The following is a 12,106-nucleotide window of genomic DNA, read 5'->3' as shown; positions in this document are numbered from 1 at the left end:
TAAGGAAAAAAAAAAAACTTTGCCTTACTCATTAACAATATGGCAAGGAAAGAGATATATTACTTTGAAAAAGCAATGAAGGGTTCCAATTACATCAGAAATTTGTACAGTAGACCTGACATATTAAAACTCTGTGCCTAGTTATGTATACCTATATTACAAATGCAAATGACCCTCTTCATACACATTTTTTAATCTGTATAACAAACCCTTTTGGATAAACCTATCCTAGTATTACAAATGATGAATTTAACCCTCAGATATTAGAAAGTATAATTTTGCTACTTGTCTTCCTCATGAGGTTGTAAGTTCCTGAAGGGAAGCATGTAGTAGTGGAAACAACTTACTTGTCTGAAATTCGCTGCCTCATAAAATTTTTGTGGAACTGGGCAAGTTACTTAACCTCCCTAAATCTGTTTCCTTACCTATACAGCAGAATTATGTGAAAAGCACATCGAGTCATGGTAGTACGTGGTATACGTTTGGTATACGATGGGTGTTTTCTGCTTCCAGAGCATCCTAGCTGTTACAGAGCCTATGAGTAGGTGCTCAGTAATTGTGGGGAATGATGCCATCCAGTAATCTTCTGCCGAGGCGCTTCTAATACAGCTGGCTACTTAGCAGCTCTTAAAAGCCAAACCCATGTACAAGTAATTTGTAAAATCATGAATTAAGGTATGAATAACCTCCAAATGATGGGGCAAATCATTTTGATAACTCATGAAAGCTTAACAGATTCTTGCCTAAATCCAGGTAAGTATTAAAGACTTCCTCTTCGACAATTTTTTCTTATAATTTGATTCTTCTCCCTCCACCATTGAAACATGCACAGATAGTGTTACAGAAACAGCAAATGTTGAATAGAGCTTACACTGAACTGCAAAAATGATGACCATTTTTTATCCTTTCTACCTCAGGCAAAGCTACCATGGAATATGAAAGCTTTGCCCTCTAACAAAGAAACATACATAAGTTAAAATGCTGGGAGGAAAAAACGCACTTTCAAAGACCTCTGAGTTGATAAAAGCAGGACAAGTGTGGGGCATCCCCAGGACTGAGCCAAACAGCCAGAGTGTTGAGGCTCATTTAATTGCAGTTTGGAACCATCATGATCGACTGTCAGTTCTGCTGCTGATGTACAGCTGACGGCCTTTTCACAGAGCAGTGACACATTTTACCTGTTCTTCAAAACAGTTACTCTGATTTACAAAGACTATAAGCCTGGGACAAACAAATCCTATAGATAAGAAAGCAACACATTTCGCATGGGCCGGGAACACCCAGTGACTGGTGTTCCCAGGCACCATGTTGGCAATGGGCAACTCAGCTCTTCTTAACTGCCCAAAATACGTAGGCCAATAAGAAAGGCAGACAAAAGTCTCTCAGTGTGGGGGAAAGTGAAAACCAGTTGATGTGTCTGCCAAAGTCACAGTCCTACATCCCAGAATTGTGAGGGAGCCCTATTCTCACTCCTCTATTCCTCCCTTTCCCTTATGAGTCAATTTCAGGATTGCAAAGATCAGGGCCTCCAAGCAGTTGAATGATCGCCATCATTGATCTTGCACATAGAAGGTGGGAAAAAACACACATACGTCTTGCTCGGCATTTCAGTAGATTTCATCCGTGAAGTGTTTATATTGGCAGACCTGAAATGGTGGTTCTTGATTTGATAATGATTCCCTGACAAACATGGATTCCTGGCCATCCGTCCCCCTTCCTTATAAATTTCATAATTGAAACCGTATGAAACAGAGTTGAACAAGAGAAGCTGCAACTTTCTAAATGTCGAAAGAAGAGACAAAAAGAAAACTTCGCTGGGGTCATTGTAAAATGACTCTACACCTCTAAAGCCCTCCTAGAAATATCGGCAAATGTTTTTATCCTGAACTGCTCTCCTTCTCTTTCCTAAAGCCTCAATAATCTGTTTTTGACAACCCTTCTTACAAGGGTATATTGGTATTATTAGCTTGAACTGAGACCCCTTGGCTAAGGATGGAAAATAGTTGCAGCGCCACGCTCAGCTGAGCAGTTTGTACCATGCTAGCCCACGTGGCTGACCTGTGAAATAGCTTTCATTTTATGCCAGCTTCTAGTGATAGATTATAGCTGTATGTGTTGAAAAGGATTCTCTAAGCTCAGCTCAAAAAATACTATGATATTTTATGCCTGCTACTGGGGGTACAAAAGGAAATCAGTGGCACATGTTTCAAATATTTGCCGCCCTTACTTGTGCCAATCTCAGTCAAGCCTCCTACACGTCACTGAGACTTTTAATTCTATTCTATAAACATGTGTTGAAAATGTTCAATAGTGTGTTAGGCACAGGGGACCAAAAAATTAAAAAGCCATGGATACAGCTATAAGGAGCTTACTCACTATTAAGGAATATAGTAATGTAAACAAATATAGCCAAGTATGATAAGGGAAATAATAGGACTATATTCGAGTTCTAGAGGTAGCAGAGTGATGCAGCAATGAGTCTCTACTCAGTTTCTTGGTTTCCCAAAGGGTTCTTGTTAGAATTAACTTAGTTAGTATACGAAAAAGTGCAGTGATCACTATTTTAAACCCAAAGGAATGTTCTCAGCTGTGCCTAAAATGGAAAGTTACTTTATATTTCCAACCATCTTCTTATCTAACATATATCATCTCTCATCTAAAGCAAGTCTATTTTAATTATTATTTTATGGTGAAAAAAAGGAATAAAGATGTATTTTTATCACCTCTTATAGTCAGACTACTTGTGTTTTCCCAATACCCATTCTCTTCTTGTTGTGTATCAAAATCACACAGCTACCCAGCTAAAGACTGCATGTCCCAGTATGCTAATTATCCATTGCTGCAAAACTAATGACCCCAGATCTTGTAGCTGAAAGCAGCAAGCATGTATTGTCTTATTTTCACAGGCCAGGCACCTGGGAGTGGTTTATCTGAGTGGTTTGGACTCAGGGTTGCTCTCACGGTGGGAATCAAGGTGTTGGCTGGGGCTGCACGCTTCTCCAGGACCCACTCAGGAGGATTCACTCCCAAGGTCACTCATGAGGGCCTCTCCGCAGGGCCACCTCAGGACACAGCAGCAGGGCTCTCCCAGAGCAAGTGATCCAAGAGGGAGGGAGCAAGAGGGAGTGCTCAAGGAGAGAGTGAGAGAGAGCACCCAAGACAGAAACTACAGTCTTTTTCTCACCCGGTCTTGGAAGTGATGTGGCATTTTATCAGTTTTTTCATATTTTCTGCATTTCAAGTATGTCATGAAACCCAGCCTACACTCAAGGAGAGGTGACAACACAGGACATGAATATCAGGAGGTGGGGCTCATCGGGGGACACCCTCGTGGTGTGTCCCCTCCCACACCCATTCTCCCTCAGCTCAGTGTAGGCATGTGGCTATGTTCTGGACAATGCAATCTGAGTGATACACTGATTCTTGCCCCTCAGTGATTGGATGTGGATGCCCACTTCCCAGTTCACTTTCTCCTTCCTGCTGGCTGCAGCTGGTGGAGCTGGAACAACTGCCATGGATTGCAAAAATGAAAATAATAAGCTGAGGGTGGTCATGACACTTAGACTCAATAAACCTGCCTGACGTTGCGTTGATATGTAAGAGAAAAATAAACTTTTATCCTGGCACTTCTATTTAGAAGCCAGCGTATGCCTGGAAAAATGCACATATCTTCTCATTTGTCCAGAAATAATTTAATATCTATGTTACATGTAAATGTACATTGAATAGCTATTTTGAGATGTTCTACCCTATATACTAATATTCTGTATTTTTTACTGCAGAATATTAGGACCTTCTGATATCAGATTTTGTATTTATCTTATTTCTAAAGAAGAAATGTTTTATTTTATCTTATTTATGAAAAATGGGGATGAGAATTTCAGTGGTCATAGTCTAATATCTGAACTACTTTTCAGTGTAATTGTAAAGCACAAACTTATAAGCAACCATAATAGCAATATTACAACTCCATCAGATTGATATATTTCTACAGAATTTTATATGGGCTCCAGGAATCATGTGTCTGATCTTTGACAAACTCAATGTTAATAATTATCTAGCTTAATTATTAACCTCACCTGCAATAGTGTTAAAGCAGGGTGATGTTGGTCTCCCACAATTATAACTAAAAGCTCACCTAGGTAAAGATGATAGCCTTCCTCGCCAACTTAATGTCCTGTCCCCAAAAAAGAAATGCACATTTAAATGGGAAATAAGTGATATATCAATTTTAATGTATAACTTCTCTTGGACTACTCAATGATTTCTACTTTTCCCCAAAGGGTGATTTCTGATCTCTCCTTTTATAAATTGTATGAAAAAATATTTATTATGTGCACCAAAGTACAAAGTTTAACAGCTGTAAAGTAAACTAGTATCACCTAAATACTTGATGTCCCACATAATAATATAGGCTACATTTCTACTATTGGGATACATGTTTTCAATTTTTTCCCATGAGCCAAATGCAGTTACCACATAATTATAACCACTGCCTCTCCCTCCTCCCCTGCCAACTTGTCTACAGGTATAAATTAAGATTTCCTACTTTACGTGTTTAAAAATGATCCTCATGACAGCCTTTATTGGGCAGTACTTTAAGTTGCTTTTTAAATTTTATTAGGACTGATTCAGTCAAAGATTTTTCCCCACTCGTCTATGAAATTACCTACCTAGGATACCACTGAACTGAGCTTTGCTCTTGTCAGCCCTGAGAGATCTCAACTGCAAGTTAAACACCATTGACAACTTACTCTGCAGATCTCAATGGATGACTGATGGACTGAGCAGATAGATAGATCAGTAGAACAATACATAACCAAATATGGATAGAATGATAAACATGCCATCAGATATTGTTGGAATGTTCTGTAATCATTTAAAGATTAAAATAAATGATTAAGCAAAGATATAAATAAACTAGACATCATCACTTGTTTTGCTAGTGCTCACTGAATATATTTTATATTATTATTCTATTATTACTTAAAACCCATAATTATTTCACACCTGGGCCTGCTAGTTTCATTCCTCTGTTTGGATGAAGTGCTTTGTTGATCTTCTGATCGTGTAATTGTCTATCACTACAAACACGGGTCCCATGGTATTTTAAATTAGTGCAAGTTCAGAATTTTTTGAAATACACAAAAAACTAATACCTACCATTTTTAACTAAATTAAGAATCTTGGACTCAAATCTTGGCAAAGCCATAACCACGCAGACTTCAAGAGTGTAAAATTTAAATAGTGCAGTATGGAGCCACGTGAAGGCTCGAACACATAAGGTAGCCATCCAGGAAATGAAGCGAGTTTGCAGTCCAAACAGAGAAACCACTTTTAAATTTGTTTATTTCAACTGCAACCTGGAGGATGCCAGGAACCATGAAAAATGTTCTGTGCATAGCCTTGTTTGTTGTAGATAATAAAAGGCAACAAACCTGGTGGTGGGAATGCAGAGTCTGAGATCCGGTAATAGGATTTTAAACAGTATTTCTATCGGTGTTTGCTTTTCATAATAATACTTTTCCAATTTTTGCATACATTGAGAAGGAAAAGGTGGAAATATCGCTTAATTTTTCACTTAAAACCAAACCAAACAAACAAACAATTAAAATCCTCCTTATACAAGGGATTTACATTGCGGGGTTAAGTTCTGGATTTTTATTCACCTTACAAGCAAAGGTAAGACCAAACTAACAGCTGTTACCTATTTGACTGATCACTGAGTCCATTCTCATTGATGGCTGCCCATGCCATGTCAATAAATATTTAAAATATCTCTTTTTGACTCTTCTCTCCCTTACACCCAAGTTCTATTCATGTATAATGTTAAGTCATCTCTTTTATTCCTGATTTTCCTTAACCTATGCCTCAGGTCTCAACTTCTAACCCATATAATTTTTTATAAAGAGTCAATTGCCTCCTGAAGAGGAATTACATTGTCACTTAAAAGGGTCATATTTTCCACCCTGTTATAGTTATCCTGTAGAGCCCTGAGAGAATTTTACCAGGTTATATCTAAGCTGCCTTCCAAACCTAACACTTTAAGAGATGTGATCTGCAAGTGGTATTTTGATATCACAACTTATTACAAAGCATGATGAGAAGAATAAAAGCTAGCAAATTCAAGAATATTTGGAAATAGTCAATAGTCTATTGACTTTTTTAAGATTCTGTTTTAATTTACATTAGGAAAAAAATGAAAACATTTATTTCTCTTCCTGTATGAACACACTACTACATCTTAGCATCCAATTAACTAAAACGTACAAAATTTGACTAAGAACAGCATGCACTAAAGAAACCCATGGTTTGACAACCCAGTAATTTTTCAGGTTGTCATTATTAAACTGCAAAAGACAAAGGTACCATGAATAGAATCAAAGTGCCCTGCTTGGTTTCTTGAATGCTTCTTCTCAGTAAGCAGGTATTGGATGTACCTAAGAAGCACAGAATAGGACTTATTGCAAAGGTAACTTTGTGAAATAGAGGTTAGTGAAATGATCATATTCAGTTGTAGCTTTTTTCTAAGTAAGATCTCTACCTACATTTTTATTAGATTCCTCTCAAGTACATGACTGAGGGCCACAATTATAGTCACACCAATTGTGCATATTTGCATAGATTAGCATAGCCTTTTCACAGGCAATTTTCTATTTTTTTCCCTACCAAAATAAATACCAAATACTATTAAAGTAAGGGAGAGGATTAAGGAAAGGTAGATTGCATCTTGTCACAAATCAATCCCAATGAGTGAGCTGAAGATATTACCCTTCTCCTAAAATCATATAAATCAGAAGTGTTAAATTAAATAAATACACAAAGAATGGTCTGATCATCAGACTTGCTGCAGTAAGACATTTGAACATTTACAGAACAGCTTAGGTAAATTTCACCATTGTTACCCATTCTCAAAGTATTTAAACTTTACAGTTTTGCATATCTTATAGAAGTAATTTCATTAACTCCTTTTTAGATAAGAAAAAAATGGTGCTCAAAACAACAATTATAAAAGTGAGGTTTTTCTGAAAAAGTGACTTGCAACTTTTGCATTTTGTATTATATAATAGGAAGAAATAATCATTCTAAAATTTAATATAGCCATCAATGACATAGAAAGTGATAGTTTTTCTCTGAGATATATGTGACTGAAATAATATTTGCTAAAATAAAACTTTGTGGCAATAACTTTTTATAATGCTAATAACAATACAATATATTGTTTAGAGATTCTCCTACTTAGTAACTATGTAATAAAATGCAAATTATTTAATTATTCTAAGCCATAGTCTCCTTATATATAAAATGAAGATGACACCTACTTTGCCTGGTTGTTGTAAAGTTTAGAGAGGATATTTATGAATTATCAACTAAGTGTCAGGCATATAAAAGATCCTAAAAATATTATCTGTTATTATTTTTACAATAGTTATACAACAGTTGCCTTCTATTAAAAATATTTAACTCAAATATTTGTTTATTCATTGTTTCAGTTAGTTCAGCAGTCTGTGAATAAGACACTGTCCTGGACTGTAATGAAAGATAAATGAATTAAAAACAGTTTCTACCCTCAGAGGGTTTCCTTGTACTATAAGGATGGTATATAGTGAAAATAAGTATAATCTGGGTAGAAATTGGTAAGTAAATAAGACGTATGTAAGAGCCCTTAAGTGGGACTTCTGGGGAAGAACATAACTACTGGAGTTGAAGACTACAACAACAGAAATGAAATATGCCCAGGAGGGTTTCAAGAGCAGATTAGAGCTGGTAGAAGAAAGAATCAGTGAACTTGAAGTAAGACATTTGAAATGAAACAGGCTGAGGAGCAGAAAGAAAAAAAAAATGAATATTAAAAATGAGAATAGCCTAAGATGCTATGGGACACCATCAAGCATTCCAATATACACATTTTGGGAGTTTCAGAAGTAGAAGAAAGAGAAAAAGGGGCAGAAGGAATAGACAAAGAAATAATGACAGAGAACTTCCCAAACTTAGCAAAAGATGTGAATATGCACATCCAAGCAGCTCAGAGAAAACCAAACAGGATAAATATTAAGAAAAATCCATTCCACCATGTATTGATTACACTATCAAAAGCAAAGGACAGGAGATGGTGTGATGGTGGCTCAGTGGCAGAATGTTCGCCTGCCATGCCAGAGACCCAGATTCAATTCCTGCTGCCTACCCATGTGAAAAAAACAAACAAAAAAGCAAAGGACAAGGAGAGAGTTCTGGAAGCTGCAAGAGGAAAACAATGGGTCATATGCAAGGAAGTCTCAGTTAGACTGAGTGCTAATTTCTCTTAAGAAACCGTGGAGTCAAAAAAGCAGTGGGTTAAAATACTTAAAGTGCTGAAGGGAAAAAATGCCAGCCCGGAATTTAATATCCAGTGAGAATTTCTTTCAAAAAATGTGGAATAGATTAAGACATTCTCAGATAAAGAAGAGCTGAGGGAGTTCATAACCACTAGACTACCCTATAAGCAATGCTAAAGAACACTAGACAGGGGTTTAAAGCACCATAAGGAAATAAAAAGATAATCATTTGGGCAATTACATATGCCAGTATTATTGTATTGTATTGTTTGGTATGTGGCTCCACTTCTTACTACAGGTGCTGTTATGCAAATGCATAAAAAGTAATGCTAAATCTAGGTCGTTGTTTTTTGGGGGCGAGCAGGGTGCATGGTCCGGGAATTGAACCCAGCTCTCCCACATGTAAGGCAAGCATAAATCTAGGTTTTTGGAGATACAGGGCACGAAGATGTAAGTGATAACAAGTATAAAAAATGGTGGAGGGACACCAGGATATAGGAAAAGTATAATAGCATGTGCATGCTATTAAAGTTAAGTTGATATCAAACTAAATATGATTGTCATATACTTAAGATGTTAAATTGTAACACTAAGGAAACCACAAGGAAAACAAATGAAAAATATATGCAGATAGAAAAGAGAAGGCACTCAATATGTTACAATTTGCACATAAAAACCAATAAATATAAAAGTAGACTTAATGGAACTAAAGGGCTAAAAAAGTATAAGACCTACAAAGGCTAAATAGCAAAATGGCACGAGAAGGTTCTGTATTATCAGTAGCAACTAAATATAAATGGATTAAACTTTCCAGTCAAAAAGCAGAAATTGGCAGAATGGGGGGAAAAAAGCATAACAACTATATGCTGCCTGCAAGAGGCTTACCTTTGAGTCAAAGATATAGTAGGTTGAGAGTAAAAGGATGGAAAAAATATACCATGCAAGCAGGAACCAAAAGACAGCTGGGGTGGCTACACTAATATCAGATAAAATAGACTTTAAGTCATAAACAGTTATGAGGGGCAAAGATGATCATTATCTACTAATAAAGGGGACAATTTAATGAGAAGACATAAAAATTATCAATATAAATGCACCTAACAACAGAGCCCCAAAATATATGAAACAAAAACTGACAGATCTGCAGGGAGAAATTAACAGTTCTACATTAATAGTAGGAGACTTTAGCATTCCACTCTTAATAATGGATAGACCATCTAGTGAGAAGATCAGTAAGGATGTACAGGACTTGAATAATGCACTCAACCAATTAGACCTAACAGACATGTATAGAACACTGAACCCAACAGAAACAGAATACACACTCTTCTTGAGTGCACATAGATCACCCTCCACATTAGTCCCTACCTTTGGTCACAAAACAACTCTCAATAAATTCAAATTTATTGAAATCATACAATGTATATTCTCCAACCACAACGGAATTTAGCTAGAAATCGATAACATAGCAAGAAATGGAAAATTCACAAATAAATGAAAATTAAACAGCATACTCTTAAACAACCAATGGGTTAAAGAGAAAATCAGAAGTGAAGTTAGGAAATACCTTGAGGTGAATTAAAATGAAAATACAACATATCAAAACGTATGGGGTGCAGTGAAGGCAATATGAGAGGGAAATTTATAGCTTTGAATACATATATTAAAAAAGAAGAAACAGGGCGGTGCAATGGTGGCTCAGTTAATCAGAAACCTAACCTAAAACTAGAAAAAAAAAAAAAAGAGCAAACCAAATGCAACATGAGTAGAAGGAAGGAAATAACAAAGATTAGAGCAGAGATTAACAAAACAGGAAACAAAACAAAACAAAAGAGAGAATCAACAAAACCAAAAGTTGGTCCTTTGAAAAGAGGATAAAATAATGAAAATTGGAAATGACAAGGAGGACATTACTTCTGAGCCCGCTGGAAAAAAAGAAGGACTGTGAGAGGATACTGTGTACGACCGTATGCCAATACAGTAGATAACCTAGATGAAATGGACACATTTTTAGAAATACACAAACTACCTAGATTAAATGAAGAAGAAATAAAATATCTCAACAAACCAATTATAAAGAAATTGACTTAGTAATCAAAATCCTCCCCACAAAAAAACTCGGGACCAGATGGCTTTACAGGGGAATTCTACCAAGTATTCCAAGAAAACAACTCCAGTTCTGTTCAAGCCCTTCCAAAAAATTTAAGAGGATGGAACACTCCCTAACTCACTCTGTGAGGCTAACATCACACACCCTCACACCAAAGCTTGATGAAGATACCATAAGAAAAGAAAATCACAGGTCAATACTTCTTATGAATGTAGATGCAAAAATCCTCAACACAATACTAATGAACCTTATTCAACAGCATATCCCTGGTGTGCAAGATTGGTTCAGTATAAAAAAGATCAATTAATGTAATACACCATATTAACAGAATAAATGAAAATTATCTCAGTTGATGCAGAGAAGACATTTGATAAAAGACAGTGCACTTTCTTGATAAAATCACTTAAAACACTAGAAGTAGAAAGAAATACCTTACCATGATAAAGGGCATATATGAAAAACCCAAAACTAGCATCATACATCATGGTGAGAGACTGAAAGTTTTCTGTCTAAGATCAGGAACAAGACAAAGATGTCCACTGTCACCACTGTTATTCAACATTGTACTGGAAGTTCTTACCAGAGCAATTAGGCAAGAAAAAGAAATAAAAGGCATCCAAATGAGAAAGGAAGAAATAAGACTTTCCCTATTTGCATTAGCAATCATTAACCGTCAGAGAAATGCAAATCAAAACCACAATAAGAAGCATTTCACCCACATTAGAATGAATGCTATTTAAAAATGGAAAATAAACATTGGAGAGGATGCAGAGAAATAGGAACACTCATTCATTGCTGGTGGCAATGTAAGATGGTGCTGACATTCTGAAAGATAGTCTGATAGCTCCTCACCAAGTTAAATATAGAAATCCTATGTGATCTGGCAATACCATTACTAGGTATGTGCCCAAAGAATTGAAAGTAGGGATTCAAACAGATATTTGCACACTGATGTTCATAGTGGCATGATACAATTACCAAAAGATGGAAACGATCCAAATGTCCATCAATAGATGAACCTATAAATAAAGTGTGGTATATACATACAATAGAAAGTTATTCAGCCATAAAAAGGAATTAAGTCCCGATACATGGAACAACATGGATGAACCTTGAAGACACCATGTTGAGTAAAATAAGCCAGACACAGAAGGGTAAATTTTGCACGATCTCACTAATTTGAAATAATTAGAATAAGCAAGCTCAGAGTCAGAATATAGAATATAGGTACCAGGGAATGGGATGGGGTTATGGAATGGGAAGTTAAGACTTAAAATGCACAGGATTTCTGTTTGGAATGATGGAAATGTTTTGGTAATGGTCGTACAACATTTTGAATGCAGTTAACAGCATTGAAATAAATATCTGAATATGACTAAAAGGGGAAATGTTAGATTGTATATATGATAACACAGACTGTGAGCCCTAAGCTGAAACATAGACTTGAATTAATAGTGCATTTGTAAAAATGTGCTGTCATCAATTGTAACAAATTATCTACACCAGTGCAAGATGTCGGTCAGGGGGTAGTATATAGAAATCCTGTATTTTTGCATGATTGTTAACCCACAACTTCTCTAATTAAAAAAAAAATGCACTTAAATGGCTTTGCCTACTGTACATATTGTCAAATTGTCCAGTAAGGATTCTACCAATTCGTCCCCTACTTAAAAAAAAAAAA

The sequence above is a fragment of the Tamandua tetradactyla genome, chromosome 8 (assembly GCF_023851605.1).
Source record: "Tamandua tetradactyla isolate mTamTet1 chromosome 8, mTamTet1.pri, whole genome shotgun sequence".
Lineage (NCBI taxonomy): Eukaryota > Metazoa > Chordata > Mammalia > Pilosa > Myrmecophagidae > Tamandua > Tamandua tetradactyla.
This window is presented reverse-complemented; position numbering follows the sequence as displayed.